The sequence below is a fragment of the Haliaeetus albicilla genome, chromosome 2 (genome assembly GCF_947461875.1).
Source record: "Haliaeetus albicilla chromosome 2, bHalAlb1.1, whole genome shotgun sequence".
Classification (NCBI taxonomy): Eukaryota; Metazoa; Chordata; class Aves; order Accipitriformes; family Accipitridae; genus Haliaeetus; species Haliaeetus albicilla.
The window spans coordinates 30695799-30711980 of NC_091484.1; the positions used below are offsets into that span (position 1 = coordinate 30695799).

A 16182-nucleotide genomic window follows, 5' to 3' on the forward strand; every position below is an offset into this window, starting at 1 on the left:
CCATGTGGATGCATGTCTGCCCCCCACCACCCCAGCGCCTCTCATACAGGCAAAAGGCTGACGGCTGCCATGCCTGTGCCATGGCTGGGTCTGCCGCAAAGCGACACCAACACGTGACACAAGCCGAGGCTGAGCAGGGTAACAGGGCTCTGCAGCTGTAGGGCCAAAACTGGCAGATTACCAGGAGCTTGCTGGGTGCAGAGCAAAAGAAAGAAGGGAAGGAGCTGGAAACATATTTGCTTTTCTGGATGGGAAAACACTGACGCCCTTTGATTCCTGTTTTGACTCATTTAAGCCTGGAACTGCAAAAAGACAGCCCAGTAAGTAACACAACTTGTAGGAATTGCAGCTGCTAAAGTTTTTCCTCACTCTCCTCACTAGTAATTTCACTCATGTTGTTCCTCATTTACCCTGTTGCAAATAAGAGAAAGTCCAGTGTCCGGGTCCTCTCATATGACCATGAATCAAATGCATCAACAATAAAGTTCAATCATCAGAGCTGTGCTATGCTCTTTGCTTCACCCTGTGCTTTTCCTACTGAAATTAACCCACTATGTCATTTTTTCACAGGACATGAAACACAATTTTATAGGCATTGCAAAGTCACACCAAGGCACATTGTGAAGAGTGGTGGAGTACACACCGTTTCTTATAGACTAACAAAGGAGCCTTTATTTAATAATGAACTATTACAGCACAGTACAAAGATTTGCTTTGTTCAGTGACTAGAAATTGTTTGCAGATTTTTCTAGCCACCGGGAGTTGACAGTTCACTTACTTAGGAAATCAGTTCTTAAAGCAAGAGTGCCTACATGCCTGCTTGGCTCTCGGAGCGCTGCAAGCCCAGAGCTGCACGGGGTCCAGTCCAGCTCTTTTTTTCAGTGGACTGAAATAGTGAAACATTTCTGGATGTATTTCTCAGTGGAGGAAACAGATCCACGGTTTCAGCTATTGCCCCTCATCACCTCCAGGAAAGCTTCAAGCTTCTTAGCCAAACTGCTGAAAGCAAGGGACAAGAGGATGCACCTTGGAGCAAATTCACACGGGCTGGTCACCTCAGCGCGAGGCAAACACACCCCTCGTGCGCCACAGAGGGTTGAGCTGCGTGGGCTTGACTCTCAGCTCTCTGCAGCCAGAACACCCCCCCACCCCTCCCCCCATGTCCTAGTATAGATGTTAGATAGAAAGAAAGGTGTACAATGACTGGGGGATGCATTGCAGTGAGCCAGCAGCACGGGGCAGGCTTTCCGCCTGAGCAAAGCTAGGCACTGTCGGGAAAGTGCTGTGATTTTCTTCCTTCCTAATCCCTTCCTCTATTAATAGGCACTGGTACCAGTCCAGCCACGGGGCGCAGGCACGCAGGGTCCCTGGGGATCCCACCCCATGCACTTGCACCTCCGGCAAGGGAGGTGATTATCTGGGACAGCTTGTTTCAATCGTACAGGGCAGGTCAGATGGTGCCGCTTGGCTCGACCACACAAATCCCACAGCCAGGGTGTTAATGAATGAGGAGCAAAGACGTTATTTTCCCGGACAGGGACCGTGGCGTGGCCGGAGGGAGGGAACAAGAACCGGCATTCACCCAGGGCTGTACCTCGATACCTGTGACCGGCAGCCACCCCACCCTGGGGGTAATGCAATTACCGGTCTGTTTTCTCATCATGCATTTTTAACCATTTTGTTCGTCCCAGTGAGCTTCTTGTAGCAGGGTGAAGAAGCAGAAGCATGCTTGGCCCTTTAACTCCAAGTGAGGGCACTTAATGAACATACCTCTCCTGACCTCCCAGCAGGCTTTCCCAGAAATATCCAAGCACAGAGCTAGGAGCTGCCTTGATACAAAATCCTTTGGCAGGTTTAAAGGCACCAACACCCCAGTTCTGCCTAGCAGCTAGAGAAGGGGCATGTCTGAAAAGCCCCAGCACAAAATTGTCCATCAGCATGCTGCTGAGGCTGAGGAACCCAAGCCCCGAGTTCAGGAGAGGTCCTAAATTCCCACATCAGCTTCTGAGGACTTCCACTCCTTAGGTCTTTCCAAAGTACATCACCTGCATGTGCAAACACATATGTGTAAACACATGCGGGGTTTTTTTGTTTGTTTGTCTGTTGTTAAACAAATTAACTCACTTTTCTGATTTTTCTGGGAGGGAAACTAAAGGCCCCTCCAGCAGTCAATGACCTACAGCAGGGAGTTGGAAATTTGGCACTTGGCCCATGCATTAGCTTCAGGTTAGCACTGAGCGGAACCAGTTGCAGTAGATCCGAAATGCCTCATCTCTCCTCTGCACCCAGCTTTGTACGGCTGGGCTCTGCTGTAATTTCTGCATGTGCCACCTCTGGCAAATGCAAAGACAGTGACAGTAAATGGGCTTGTCGCGTACTGGGACACAGCAGCAAGAAACTTGCCAAACGCATTGCCCCATGACATCACTTGAGCTTTTGTTTGTCTCTCAATGGTGAGAAAGGAAAAGAAAAAAGTGGGGGAGGAATTTGACTTGGAGCAGCTCCCTCTAACCATTTATTTACCTTCTGTGCATGCTTCATGCTCTTACTCATGGGTTATAGTCATGGGTGCACATAAGGTCTTGAGGGTCCTCAGCAGTAATCCCTCGACAGAGGAGCTGGCTCATGGCATGCTCAAAGCATTTTTGCTTCATTACTTTTCTTATCAGATAACAACATAAAGTAATTTCATTGGTGCTTCTGGCAACTGCTGCGCTTCCTTTCCCCACGCGTCCCTGATGCATACGTAGCATGGGAAATGCTCCTCTATTTCAACACACAGCTCAGCGCTAGGCCAGGCGGCTGGGCCGGGGACACGGGCAGAGCTGAGCCATCAGCAGCTACAGCACAGGGCGCAGACAGCCAGCAGCTGGAAGACGCCCAAGTGTCCGTGGCACTTGGAAGTGCCCTAGACTCACAGCTTCGCCATCGATGGCGAACGTCCTTTGCCCCAGGCCTGCCTGGGGGTGTGAGCACTCAGCAGCACCCCCATGCTCCGTGGCGATGTGAAGATGGGCCCGCTGTATTGAAGTCTGGAAAGGAGAGGTGGGAAGGAAAGAGAGGCCGGGAGCGGGAAAGTAACTGGTCACGGAGCGAGTTGCAGTGGTGTCAGGAAGGCAGTAACTCTAGCCTGCAAACAGAAAAGCAGAGGTACATGCTCTGGTTCAAAACAAACATAGTCTTGGCACTAGGGTGACATCCCACGGTGACTTTTACAGGCATTTTTCTTAGGCCATTTCCTTTCCAGCATTGCACTCTTTGCCTCCTGGCCCACAGTGAAATAAGCTCCGGCTGAGCCAATTTACCCCACTCTGCTGTGGTTACTCGGCATTTGCTGGCAATGCCCTCCTCACAGCTTGGCCCTTCGGTCCCAGATCAAATAATTTGGTTTGGACACCAGATAAAGGATGGGCTTCATCTAACTTTGCAGACCTACACTTGGCCTCTTCATTGCAGCTCCTTTTACAAGCAAAGAAGAGAAATGGGCAAGATTCGCCTGACCTGTTTTAGACACTGACCTGGGGAGGGGATGACTCATAGCTGTGCCTGTATTTCCCCATATTCTCCTCCATAAAGGGAGCCTAGCGTGACTAGCTCAGATGGAGACATCTATGTTTAGTCAGATGAATCCCACCCAAAGTGACTGCAGCTGCTGGAGGAACATGAGATTTTTCATAATCGCTTCCCTTCCCCATAGTTTTGGGGCAGAGAGAATTACTTGAGCTGATGAGTCCTTGAAGGATTCCTTGAAAATTGCACAAAATCTGCTCGGAAGGATGTGTGTCTGCTTGCATCAGGCCTAAATGTGGTTCAGTGGGCTGTGGAGGTCCCAGGCAGTAGGGTATTCAGAGGGCAGCACAGTACTGGCGTTATCATGCACTCTGCTAGCAGGCAGCCTGAAAATGGAAAAAGCAAAGACAGTAACAGAAGGAGCATCCAAGACATCTCCTGGGTTTGGACAGCTACTAAGTTGGCTACATCCCAAGAGAAACAACTTCCGCTCTGTCCCCTGGCTCCTACCCTTACCTCCGCCTCGCCTTCCTCCTTTCCCTGTGCTTTCTTCAGTCATTTCCCTCCTGAATAGAAACTTTTGGGAGGCTTATTTCCTTGCACCTGTTTCAGCTGTGATGTAACTGTGGTAATAACTCAACCACTGTTGGATGGAAGGTTGCAGTTATTTCTTGGTTTCTTTTTCTTTTTTTTTTTTTTTTAATTTTATTGCATTATGGATATATTTAGAGATGGGCCCAGATCAGAGCTGTGCAAGAGCAGCACTCCCACGGTTTGGGAAGGTCTGGAGCAGGAGTCAGACCCCTTCATCTCAGCTGGCCTTCCTCTTGCTAAAGCGTGGATCCAAAACCCAAGGTCCAAAGCTGGAAAAGTTCAAATATAAGTTGTAGTGCAAACTCTGTAGGTGAGGCCAGTCTGCGGTTGTGGTGGGACAAAGCAACGTGCAAAGATTTAAATTCTGCCGTAGCATGAAATATCTTTCTGCACTCCTTGAAGGGAAAGAAGGTCAGCTGCTGCCTTGTCTTCCAGAAGTAGTAAATGAGACAACACAGAGATCAAAGCTAATGGCAATAAAATAGGACTCTGTCCCAGGAATATTGCCTAGGTGGCATTAATCCCTCTCTGCGTATTTTAAGATCTCGTGTCCTTTAGTCACAGAGAAAAACCACATTTTTGGACCTGTTGTTTGATATGGCTAGATGCTTTCTTCAATGTCATGTTTTGACCTCCCAGCTCTCAGGGTTGAAGATGAGCCTGTTATGATCAACTGATAGGAGCTCCTGTGCTGCCCAGGCTGCTCAGCAGTGCCGATATTGAGCCTGAAGGCTTCAGCTAGACTAAGGCAGCACAGTCCTCTGAAAGCAAAGCTGCTCCGTGCCACAGGTAACGACCAGGAGAGACCAAAGCAGGGAGCTGGGTCATGCAATGTGCCCAAGTGATTTTGGCAGGTGATTCAGAGTCCATGCTGCAGGGCAATGCAAGCCTCCCCCGAACTATGCAAGTCTTCAGGGAGGTGGCAATCACAGGCAGGACCACAGGCAGGTCCCAAAGGGAGAGAGATGTACTGTGCCAGCTCACACTTTCCATTCACGCCATCTATTTCCAAAGCTTCAGAAGAAGGTGAAGAAAAGACAGTGATACTGCCTGTTTTGTACTGGAGAAGAAAAGCCTCTGGCCTGTTGTGGCCCAAAACCTTAAAGCTGAAAGCTGGGCACTGTCACTGTCTCAGTGCAGAGCTGCAGCGATGAGCAAATCGAGGGAAAGCAGATTATTCTTGTTGGGTTTTTTTTTCCCACCACCAAGACAGAAAGGGACAGGAATGAGAATTCAGAGATAATAATCCAAATCAAACTTTACATACTTATGCTGGAGAGTTTCCTTCCTACGGTGGACTCAGGCATGTCTGTTAAGGTAATCCCCGAGGTGATTTTACCGTCTCCTGCCTGGTCAGCATTACCCACTGTTAGGAAGTAAGGTCTCATGTCACAGCTGAATTAGAGTAACTTCAGTGTCCCCTCACTGCAATGCTGTGATGCAGTGTCACAAAGACATACCAAACCTTGCCTTAGAAAAGCTGACTGGGTTGCACGCTTTAACACTTGCATGACAAAAAGGCTTTTATTTTCCTAGCCACCATGTCAGTGGTCCTCCCTGGTGTTTCCATGTTCTCACTAAGATGTGGACACCCAGTGGTGAGACCACCACCTAGTGCTGCAGCCCAGGGATGCTCCTGCCGATGCTTCTGCCATCCCTGAGTCCCATTATTTGCTTCTAGGTTGCCAGAGTCAGCTGAGCCCTCTTAGCCCCATTGAACTAGCAGCTATTGTGGAGGTAGTTACCACAATGACCCCATAATCCTGTTTTCCAAGGCAGAGTGTCCTGTCCTGTAGGTACTGCCTGAACTCTTTGTTCCCAGATGTATTACTTTTCATTTAGCTAAATTAAAACACATTTTCTTGGATTGTGACCGTTCAGCCAGGCAATTCCGATCCCTCTGTAACAGTAAACTATCCTTGCCATTATTTACTGGGCTGCAGGTGGACGGACTGAAACACTAGCTCTGCACGGGCTGCCCCCATTCAGCTCAATGGACTGTGGATGCTGTACAATAATGACAACTATTTTGGTGTCTGGGGAAAAGATTATTTCATAGCTGACTCCTTCAGCTGAAATATTCAGCTCTTCTGAGATTTGCGAGCACATTTGGGATTGCTGAAGGAGTAGCATCTTTTTCTCCACAGCCTGTCTCATCACTGCATGATAACAACCTCTCACTGCCTCCCCCTCTCCATTTCCTCTGTATGTGGAAAATCACAGATAAGAAAGAGAGAGAGAAGGAAAACAGATTTACTTCATTAGTTTATGCTCCGAGTCATGCAATAACAGAGCTGCTGAACTGACATCAACCCCTTCCCTGTCTGCCCCACCACAGCTGCATCCTACCCTGAGCCATGCAATGTGGCCAAGTGGGGAAACTGAGGAACAGGACAGATGAAAAATCAAACTGACACCTTCCACGCTAATGCACACAAACTGTTGCAGTGATGTTTCCTTTGCAGTGTAACAGCTCCTGGTACAATGTAGGCAGGTAGAGAGAGGCCTGGAAGACCTCTCCATGGGAAGTTTAATGCCCTAAAGCAATTACAGACAAATTACATACATTTATTGGGTAATTTTTTTTTTTTTTTTTTGGCCTACTCTCTATATCCACAGCATATGCAATATGACAACAGGATAAATACTCTTTCCATGCAGCTCCAGTAAGGTCAGTAAACTTATCCTAGGAATGAGTTTGACTTCATTTGGGGCAGAGCTACCCTGCAAAACCATTACTGCTAACAACTCTGGCTCAAGTGTGCAGGCAGATCAGCTCTTTTACCCTTCCTGCACTGCATGGCCTGAATGCATTGCAGCCTGCTGAAGAGATGACATGGCTTTTCACATCTTCTCCTGGGTTATGGCACGGAGGAGCTGTACAAATCAGGAGAATAAGACAAACCTAAGTGATCTGCCAAAGGTCAGATCCCATTCCTGTTCCCAGAGTAGGATGAGCCACCAGGTCAGGGAACTCGCCCTCTGTGTGTGACAACTCATTAAGCAGTTTTCCAGGAAAATCATTCTGCTATGACCACATCTAAACCATAGCGTTAGTAAGAAACATGCATCCTTATAGAACGAGCTTTAAAAACAGACCACACTGCATTCGCTCGGCTACAGAGATGCATCATAAACATGGTGTGTGTGGCTTACCACCTAGTCTCTTATCCCTCCATTTATTGAATCAGAGGGTGGTGTCGTCATAGCACATGCTGCAAAGGCCACCGGGCCACACACACGTACCTTTCTTGTGCACGTTGCCTAAATCCCATTGATCAATGACTTCCTGCACAGTTACTGGAATGCTGTGGGAAGAGGCACATAAAATTCCCTGCTCTCATTTAGCCCTCCTGTCAAAGCTAGAGAAGTCCTGGCCCAGCTTCAGCTACAAAAACATATGAAATATATCAGCTGAGGCTGAACGGAATAGAAACCGATGGCCAGTCCGGATATTGCTGCTATTTTGCTGAGAAGGTTTACTTCTGAAGCCAGTGCGGATGATTCATTCGAGAGTCCAGGTGCTCAGGCAAGCACCAGGTACTATGGTAAAGGGGGCCAAAGCCAGGCTAAAGGTAAATCACTATAAATCCACTATCTATAGGCATAACTTGCCAATGGTTAAAACTCCTCAAGGACGATGAAAAGCCCAATTAATTTTCTAGCATTTGTACGTCTGTCTTCTTTTCACGGCTTTGTCTTGGGCACTCATGATAAAGTAACCAGAGAACTGCAGGAAGAATGGAAGCCCTATCTTGCAAAGGACTTCCAGATTTTGGTATCTGGCTTCATTTCAAACAAGAATGGAAAACAAAAATGTTCACATGCTTCGAATGGGGGCCTGTTTAAAAACAAAAAAACAATGGAATGGCTAATAGTTATTGATTGCTTCAGCTCTATGGGACTCGAAACACTTTAAAGCAACCCAACTGCAAGAAGTTAGATAGTTAGTGCCTTCAGAAAATCAGGTTCTTTACCTGATTTTGTGCACACAAACCTGAGTGCACAAAATGGAGACACGAAAAACCATCACTCACAAACCCTCACTAGAAACATAAAAGTTTGAGAGATGGCTGGTGAAACTTTCGCAGAATCACACTCCATAAGAAACATACAGTTTCTTTTTTCCCTTTCTAGACAGTTTTAAAGTTGGATTTTCCTATTCACATTGAGCATCATTTGCATGGAAACAACTGCAGGGAACTGCTAGCTAGTAAAAGGAAAAAATCAACAACAATTTCAGTTGTGATTGTAAAGTACAAATAATGATAGAAATGCCTACATAGATCTCAAAATCAGTAAAATACTTGGTTATGCTATTTTTAAACAAAACATGTATGTGTTTTTTTTTCTTTCACTTATAAGTTCATGCAATTAGGTTATAGTCTTACTTGGCTAGAAGTATTTGTTAAAAGATAAATGCAAGGAAAAATCTTATTCCACAGCTGGATTAGTTTAATCATATGTATTGCAGCAGCATGTGCATCACTATGCTAGGAAGAAGCCTAGCCTGAAACCCCAAGTCTGTAGGGCTGGATTTTTTTGTTGTTGTTGTTAAAATGTTGAAAGATGGTGTTCACTGGGACTTTCGTAACAGCTTAGAAACTCAATGTACAAAACTATTCATTTCAAATACACTTTAATAAACCACTTAGCTGTTGCCAGCCAGCGCCAAAGCTGTTTACGTTCTTTAGGCAGGTCAAAAAAAGAGGGGAAATGCTTCAAAAAGTTTCATCCGTGGTGTTTACTTTTTTTTGTATAAACAAAGCATTGTAACTATTTGTGTCAAAGGTATCCTCTGCATATAGAAGTGTACAGGAATACCAGACTGGGGATGAAGAAGAAAAGTACTCAAACAATAGTGACAGAGATTTCTGGTTCTTTTTGAACATGACACTAAAGATGACAGAAAATAGTGGGGCTGCGTTGGCTGGTATGAAGCTGATGGTGTTTGTGTTGTTGAACACACATTGCAGCAGGAAGACCAGGTGGGGTGCCTTGCATCTCAGACCACGGGGCTTGGATCTGCCCGGTTTTATTTTCTGCATGATTTTAAATCAGTGACTCAAGGCAAGTAGAGAGGAATCTCAAATTTGGCATAACAAAAATGAATCAAGCTGATCTGATAACGAACTCAATGAATGAACAATTTTTTTTCAGATGCTTACAGATTAATTCTGGGAATTGGGGTAACTGGCGAGGGGAAATGAGATAAAAAAATGGCATTAGCCTGGCTGAAAAACCTCCAACATCAGGATGTTGTAATTTCATCAGGGATGGAAGAAGCAATAAGACAAATGTTTTCTGGGTGCCATCGCCTTCCGGGGACTCACTAAGAGCAGAGAATCTTGAATTTGGGTGACTGCTTTCATAGAGAAAACCCAAGAGGAAATACAAATTGCTCTCAGGATCACTTGGCCAAGGAAAAGAAAAGGCTGATTTATTCCTTCAGCAGTTGTCTTTTACACAGGAAAGAAAAACGTGTGGTGTTATAGGTGATTTGAGGTTGAGAAAAATATTTTTGAGGTCCCATTGATACAGTGGTAAAACAGTCTACAGTTTCTAAAACTAGCAGATAATACTTACACAGCAATTGCACACAGAATGAGGTGACTTTACTATGGATCTCATTAAGGCAGATAACAGCTGATTGATTGATTCCTGAACTGGAAGTGGCTGGTTGCGTTGGGACTGTTAATTGTGGCATATTACTTTCTGTATGGCGAAAGACAGGAGATTTGCAAGTAGTGATTAATATACCCAACTATTGTATTAAAGAGGTTTCCCAAAGTTTCTGAAAACTACAAGCCAAATTAGTTAGGATGCAAAATCAAAATAGAAGAAATTTGAATGAAAATTGTGCAGGAATAATAAAAATAAAAGAGAGATAGTTAGTCAGTCCCCCTCCCTAAAACTTATCCAAATTCAGCAGCAAATGGAAATTACTAACTAAATATGTAACAAAGAAGTAGGAAAAAGTAAACAATACTGATGACACTCTGAAATACAGAAGTGCAGCGAGGGAAGTTGTGGGCCTTGATGATAGAAACAGTCCTTCTTTGGGGAACATATTTAGGTTCCCCATATTTACGAAGAACAAGGAGTTTACATTAAGAACAAAAAAATAATCCTAGCAATGACAAACAGAAATTGCAAAACTGGTAATGTTGATGCAGAAAAGACTGATATAGTTACCTATTACTTCTGTATTGGAAAGGACTGGCAAGGAATTTATTTTATGTGAGAAGGCAAAATATCTTCCAGTCCTTTAGGAGACAGATAACTTTTTAAATTCAGCAGCGTCGTCTTCTGCCTGAGAGCTATGCCGAAGGGGTCTCAAGAGGCATCCTGCAAAGAGCTCTGCTTCAGAAATACCAGGCTGTAATACATGGTTGGGCTGTAGGTAAGCAGAAAACCCCCAAGCCAATATCCCTCTGCTCTAGTCTGGGAGCAGGAGGTGCAATGGAGAAGAAGTGGGGGGCAGAGGAGAAACAGGGCACTGTAGCCTTGCTCTCTGGCCCTGGAGCACTGGCTGCGGCTGCAAGCCATGACTGCCAAAGGAGTGTTAAAAACCTGCCAAAAAGCCACACAATAAATAGCAAAACTGCATCTGAGCGAGAGACTTTCGGAGAGGAGTTTATTTCTGTCATCACAAAGAAGATTCAGAGGCACCTCGATTTCTCCATGAAGGACGGAAATGGTCCCTACTAAATCTTTCTCCATCTAGCAGAGAAAGCCATTGCAACAGTTCAAGGAGGAGAACTCAAACCAGATAATATGAGAGAGCTGGCACCAAGTGTTAAGAATGAGGGTGAATAAATTACTTAGAGAGGTCATGGATGGCTCTGTTTCTTGATGTTTTCATTGGCTTCAGCAAGGAGAGATTTCACACCACCAACTGTGGTCAGCGGAGTTACTCAGCCAATCTCTCTAGCCTCTCCCCAGTCCATGGAGAAAGAGAAAAACTCTTGCAGGGGATGATTCAGTGTACCTAAATTAAGCATCTGCTTTGAATTGCCCTCTGGAGGGGCCTATCTCCTCCTCCCTCCCCTCCCCCACCATGATTACAGAGAGATCCTAGGGAGACCAGGTGTGTGCCAGGTAAGCAGTGGGGTAGCACAAAAGTCCTGCCTACCTTTACGGCCAAATCAGTGCAACAGTCCCTCTTAAGGTCAGGATTCAGGCACTGGTGCAGATGATGCATGTGATCATTTGTGCAGATCCAGCAATGACCTATAAAATTCAGAGCCCGAATAGAGCACTTGCCCCAAACACAGGCTTGAATCCATTTATAAAGTATTTGTTCAGTATTACAGACAGGCAACTAACTAACTTCTGCAGTTTGCTTCCAGCTCACAAATGGCTCATATCACAGAGAAAGTGAAAGTCATAAAGCAATCAGTACCCACAGTAAATAGGTAAACCCAGTCTCGTAAGCATTGTGGCAGGAAGAATTTTTGCACCAAAAATCTTGAGTTGGACAGAGCAAGGTCTAATTGCATTTGTTTATACCCAGGTGAGAAAATCTGGACTGTGGATTTGTCTGTGTTTTGCTTTGCTTTCAGAAGTGATGTGAAAAGACACTTTTTTTTTTTTTGCTCTTATTAGCTCTCTACTAGGAGTGGTCATTTTTCTCCATCTCTGCAAACACCTGTATTTCTTTCTTTACAGAGGGCTCACCAGATACCTTTTAATTTATTCCATCTGGCGCCTGTTAAAGTGCCATTTATCAGCTGACTTCTTCAAAACTGCTTGCTAGGGATGGATTGCAATCCATCACTGAAGATGGTAAAGAAGTCACAAGTGTGCAGCTTTCCAGCTACTGGCTGCCCAGGTAAAACCTGAAAACCTTAGCGGGCCCGTGTGCAGTAGAAGCCACTCCAGGGAGCCTGGGGGCCGGGGGGCAGGGCGGCCTGTGTGTCTCTGTGGCTCACAGGGAGTGGAAGTGAGCCCACTCATACTTGTAGATTGTTCTCTGTAATGAACATCTGCACATCGCAGGCAGGAGGCGCCCATTTTATGTGTAGCGTTTGGAAAGCTGGCCCTGCTCTTTCTCTTCATCCAGTCTACACTCACTGCTTGTAAATCTCCTTTTTCTTGAGTTGCAGTTTAGTAGTATGAAGCACACAGCTAGTCAAGGCTAAGGTCTCCATGCTAAAAATCTCAGTGATTTTACTGCAATCCATTCCTAAACTGGTTCAGTTAAACCATTGAAAACTCCAGTAGGAACACTTCTTTGGCTGATTTTGGTTAGCCCATCCGGATTCCCAGCCGATTAAAGCTATACTGAAATAAGCACGGTGTAAATCCGTGCTAAGAGGATGCAACTGGAGATTGCTCTCCTTCAACTGAAGTGGTTTACTAGACTCGAGTTGTTCATTCATGGGAAAAAAATGCAACATATTCCTACGTACACACAAAGTGGAGAGCTGCAAAAACATTTTGTCTCTCATTCTTAGTCTCTCATTAAGGGCCACACATTGATTATTTATTTATTTCTAATTTAGCAACAGCAGTAACACGAATTGCCTCCTTGACCCGAGGTAGTTGCCAAACGTTTAGTTCAGAACCAATTTCAGTGCTACTGTAATCCCCTGAACTGGAGAGCTGGAGCAGAAGTAAAGCGGAGCCAACCTGAAACTGTAGCTGCGTGAATGGCGCCAATCTAATTAAGTTATGAAAAACTGTCCCTCTGGAGATGAGTCTCTTGCAGCTCACAAGCAAAAAGGTGGAGAACATGTGAATCTGGCCACAAGCCTCAGCTGTTGACAACCCAACTTACAAAGCATCTGTACACATGCCCTTTGGGAAGAAAGATAAGTGGTACTCGGGGGAACCACACATTTGTTTAACTCTTTGTTCCATACTCGTCCAGGCAAGGAGAAAATGTTTCATATTATGCTGAATACCATCTCAGATTTTGGCAGGATTACTTGTCAATATTATTACAGCCTCTTCAGTTACAGTGCTTCAGCAATAAAGTAGTTAGACTGGCTTTGAAATACAGAAATTCAGGCAATACAATCGCACTATGAAAGAGCGCTCATTAGCCTTTGGCTGACCTTGAAAAATTGCGTTTCTCTCCAATTCTTCCACAAATTGCCTTTAAGGAGACCTCCTTAGTTCTACCAAGTCACAAGGTTCAACTGTGTGACTCATGTTTTTCAGCCACTCTCTCACGATCACAAGGCATGCTTGCCTTTTACACGCAGCCACAATTGCTACAAGGAGGATATGTAAAAATGCACTGACGGCCTTATTAAGAGTGGCATGTTCTTATTTGTTTGGGATTTTTTTTTCCAACCTCAAAAGTTTCATAATGAAACAGTTGGTCTTATAAAAAGTGTCACTCATCAAGTCAAATTTTATGGCTAGGTCACTGTAAGGACTTTGTCAGATTGTGACCGGGCACGATAAAATTTCGTAGCTGTGGAAGCTGAATTAAGTGTAATCAGATACTTCTGGGGGCATGAGCTGGCTCTCAAAGGGATGTGTTCTCTTGTTTGAGACAAATAGCACCATTTCATGTTTCCTCCAAGATCTGACTTGTGCTGGACACAGGCCACCAAATACATTGAACCAGTAGGTCGACCCATATCCTGAAGCTATGTCTCTGCTAACAACAGCCCTTGCAGCTGCGGAGGAGCCCTTCAGCAAAGCGCTTGGACGAAGGAGGCGAGATCGGCTCGAGGTGTGCCTAGCCCTGACGTACCGAGTTTCGACACCTCCATGGTGAAGGTCTCAGACGTACTGTTTTCAGCAGAACTTGGCACCAGAGTGCAACACCTGAAATAATTACCTGCCTGCAGTGAGGTCAGAGCAAAAAACTGCTTAGCCATTCTTCCGTTCCTCTTGCACGGCAGATGACAGGACACAGCAGCGCCGGAGATGGGGAAAAGCACTGCCTGAAGGAACTGCGGCTTTGGTGGCACAGCTTACAGAGGGAGCTGGAGCCTGTCTGAGGAGCCTGCCACAGCTGGCTCAGAGCATGCCAGCAGACTGAGGTGCCACATCTGTAATGCCACGGCCACGGTGCCGTCAACCACCACCCTTGCTGAGCAGAGCCTCCCCGCCTTGGCATCGTGCTGCTCAGCTCTTCTCAGGGGAGGACCACTGTCAGCATCGCTGCAGGAGCGGTCCCTCTTCTTTGCAACCAGGCGACGCAGCAGCATGTGCTGATGGATGAAGCAGAAGCACAGGTCTGATTCCACCCAAAAGAGGGCAGTGGTGCTTGCGGACACACAGATACGCAGGCAAGACAGTAGTTTACTCTCCAGCTGCTCGACTTTCCCAACCAGCTGACAGAAACTCTCCCCGGCTCTTGGCACAGGCAGAGCAGTCCACAGAGCTCTCTCTTTCACACACTCGTAGTTAGCCTCTGCTCTCACTTCCTCCCTTTGACTCATTAGCTGTTTTACCATCATTTCTCTTGAAATTCAATGGAAGAAATCACATGGGTGCATCCATGCCAGTGCTGAGAGCCCGGTACCAGGTGCCTCTGTGTCACCCCCGTTTATCAGTTACTTGGCTGCCAGCTGGTACATGTCTTCTGCAGAAGCAGCTTTTCAGATGAACTGTGGCTTGGGCGTAGCCGGGAATGGAAAATTGGATGGACCGCAGTTTATGGCAATCAGGCAACGTTCAGAAGCTTGATGTCACAGGAAACCACTGATATTGCGAATAATTCAGAGCAATTAAAAAAATCCCCAATACACCAACTGTTTTTCCCCTGTTCTAGTGGCTATGTATTTTCAAGTAGCCTGTTTGTCCAATGCTTATGCTCTCACCTTCAGCAGGTGTGGTTTACAAAACAATATAATAAAAACCAAGCACCTGCTGTTAGCACTGGTACTTACCATGGTTGTCACTCAGCCACAGGGCTGTGTGGGTTTCCATGGTTTAAAGCCAACACAGGTCACAGCCTTGAAGTGGGGAGAGATGCTCGCTTTGTTTCCCAGCATCAGAGGGTTTCTCAACCTGGCAATCTCTGCTGTCTTGAGGTTGTTCAGTTAATGCTGTTTTCTTGGCTCCCACACTAAAAACACCAGACATAATAGCAGCAGCCAAGGTATTAACAACAAAAACAGCAGCGAAGACAATAGCAACACAAGTGTAGCTCATGAGCTTAGCTTTGTTTAATGGTACAGGATCTGCACAGCCTCTGGGAGCTGGACCCAAAGCAAAAGCCACAGCCAACTTTCCCTCCTCTACTGCTCTTGACAGTTGGGAATGACCCTGCTCCAGACCAGCACAGCCTTTTACTCCTGGGTGAAATGAAACACGACCCCAGCATGCTGTGGCAAACATGGGCCTGGAGGTGTGATTTCTTACACAAACATGTTTGTACAGAATTTTGTGCCATAGGTGCAACACAGCCTTTATGAAGGCTGGGTTGATAGCATCGCACAGCAGTCCCCCCAGTGATGCACCTCTGCCTCCATGTGGCACTATGACCCCCTCACCAGTTTCCAAACAGGAGGATGTGAGTCTGCCACTGTCTGCACTGACAGATCAGGGTCTCTGTGCTGAGAAGAAATTTTAAGTTCTCCTTCAGGTTAAATGCTGAGACTGGCCCTCCTGCGTGTGAGAAATCTGGTTAGGGGACCAGCAAGCTTGACTGCGGGTGGATGGGTAACACCTGCGCAGGTCCTGGTCACCCTCTGGTGAGACAACCCTTTCAGAAAGTCTCTTCTGGGTAGCAGTGTCACCCCTTCATTGGCAAATGTCAGATGCTATCCTTTAAGACTGTTTCTTGCACTGACAGAGAAACCAATAGAGCAGGGTCACATCCTTAAATCACAGATGTGCCTGCCCTGAAATGATCTGATTGTATCGCATGTAACCCACTTGTTTCTTCGACACCTAGGCAATGCTGTTGCAGTGTGAAACCCATGTAAGTAGACATAGCTGCCTTAGCATGGGCATGTGGCACTTCTGGGGTACCTGGTAGGACCTCAGGCATCAGCTTGGAGCTGGGACATGCCTTCTACTGGCACTTAGAAGGACACCCTAGGGCATTTAAAATGTGACTCTTGCATTTGAGCTAGACTGTCATCTAAGTAAAGAGTAAAGTGTATC

General features: G+C 46.0%; 1 long non-coding RNA gene across 1 annotated transcript; it reads right to left on the minus strand.

Moving 5' to 3' along the window:
• Window positions 1–656: 656 nt before the first annotated feature.
• On the minus strand, window positions 657–15352 carry LOC138690900 (uncharacterized). The gene is made up of 3 exons (XR_011329705.1): window positions 14961–15352; window positions 3719–3896; window positions 657–3130 (listed from the first exon to the last, which is right to left on the minus strand). It is a non-coding gene; the product is annotated as an uncharacterized lncRNA (long non-coding RNA).
• Window positions 15353–16182: the final 830 nt, after the last annotated feature.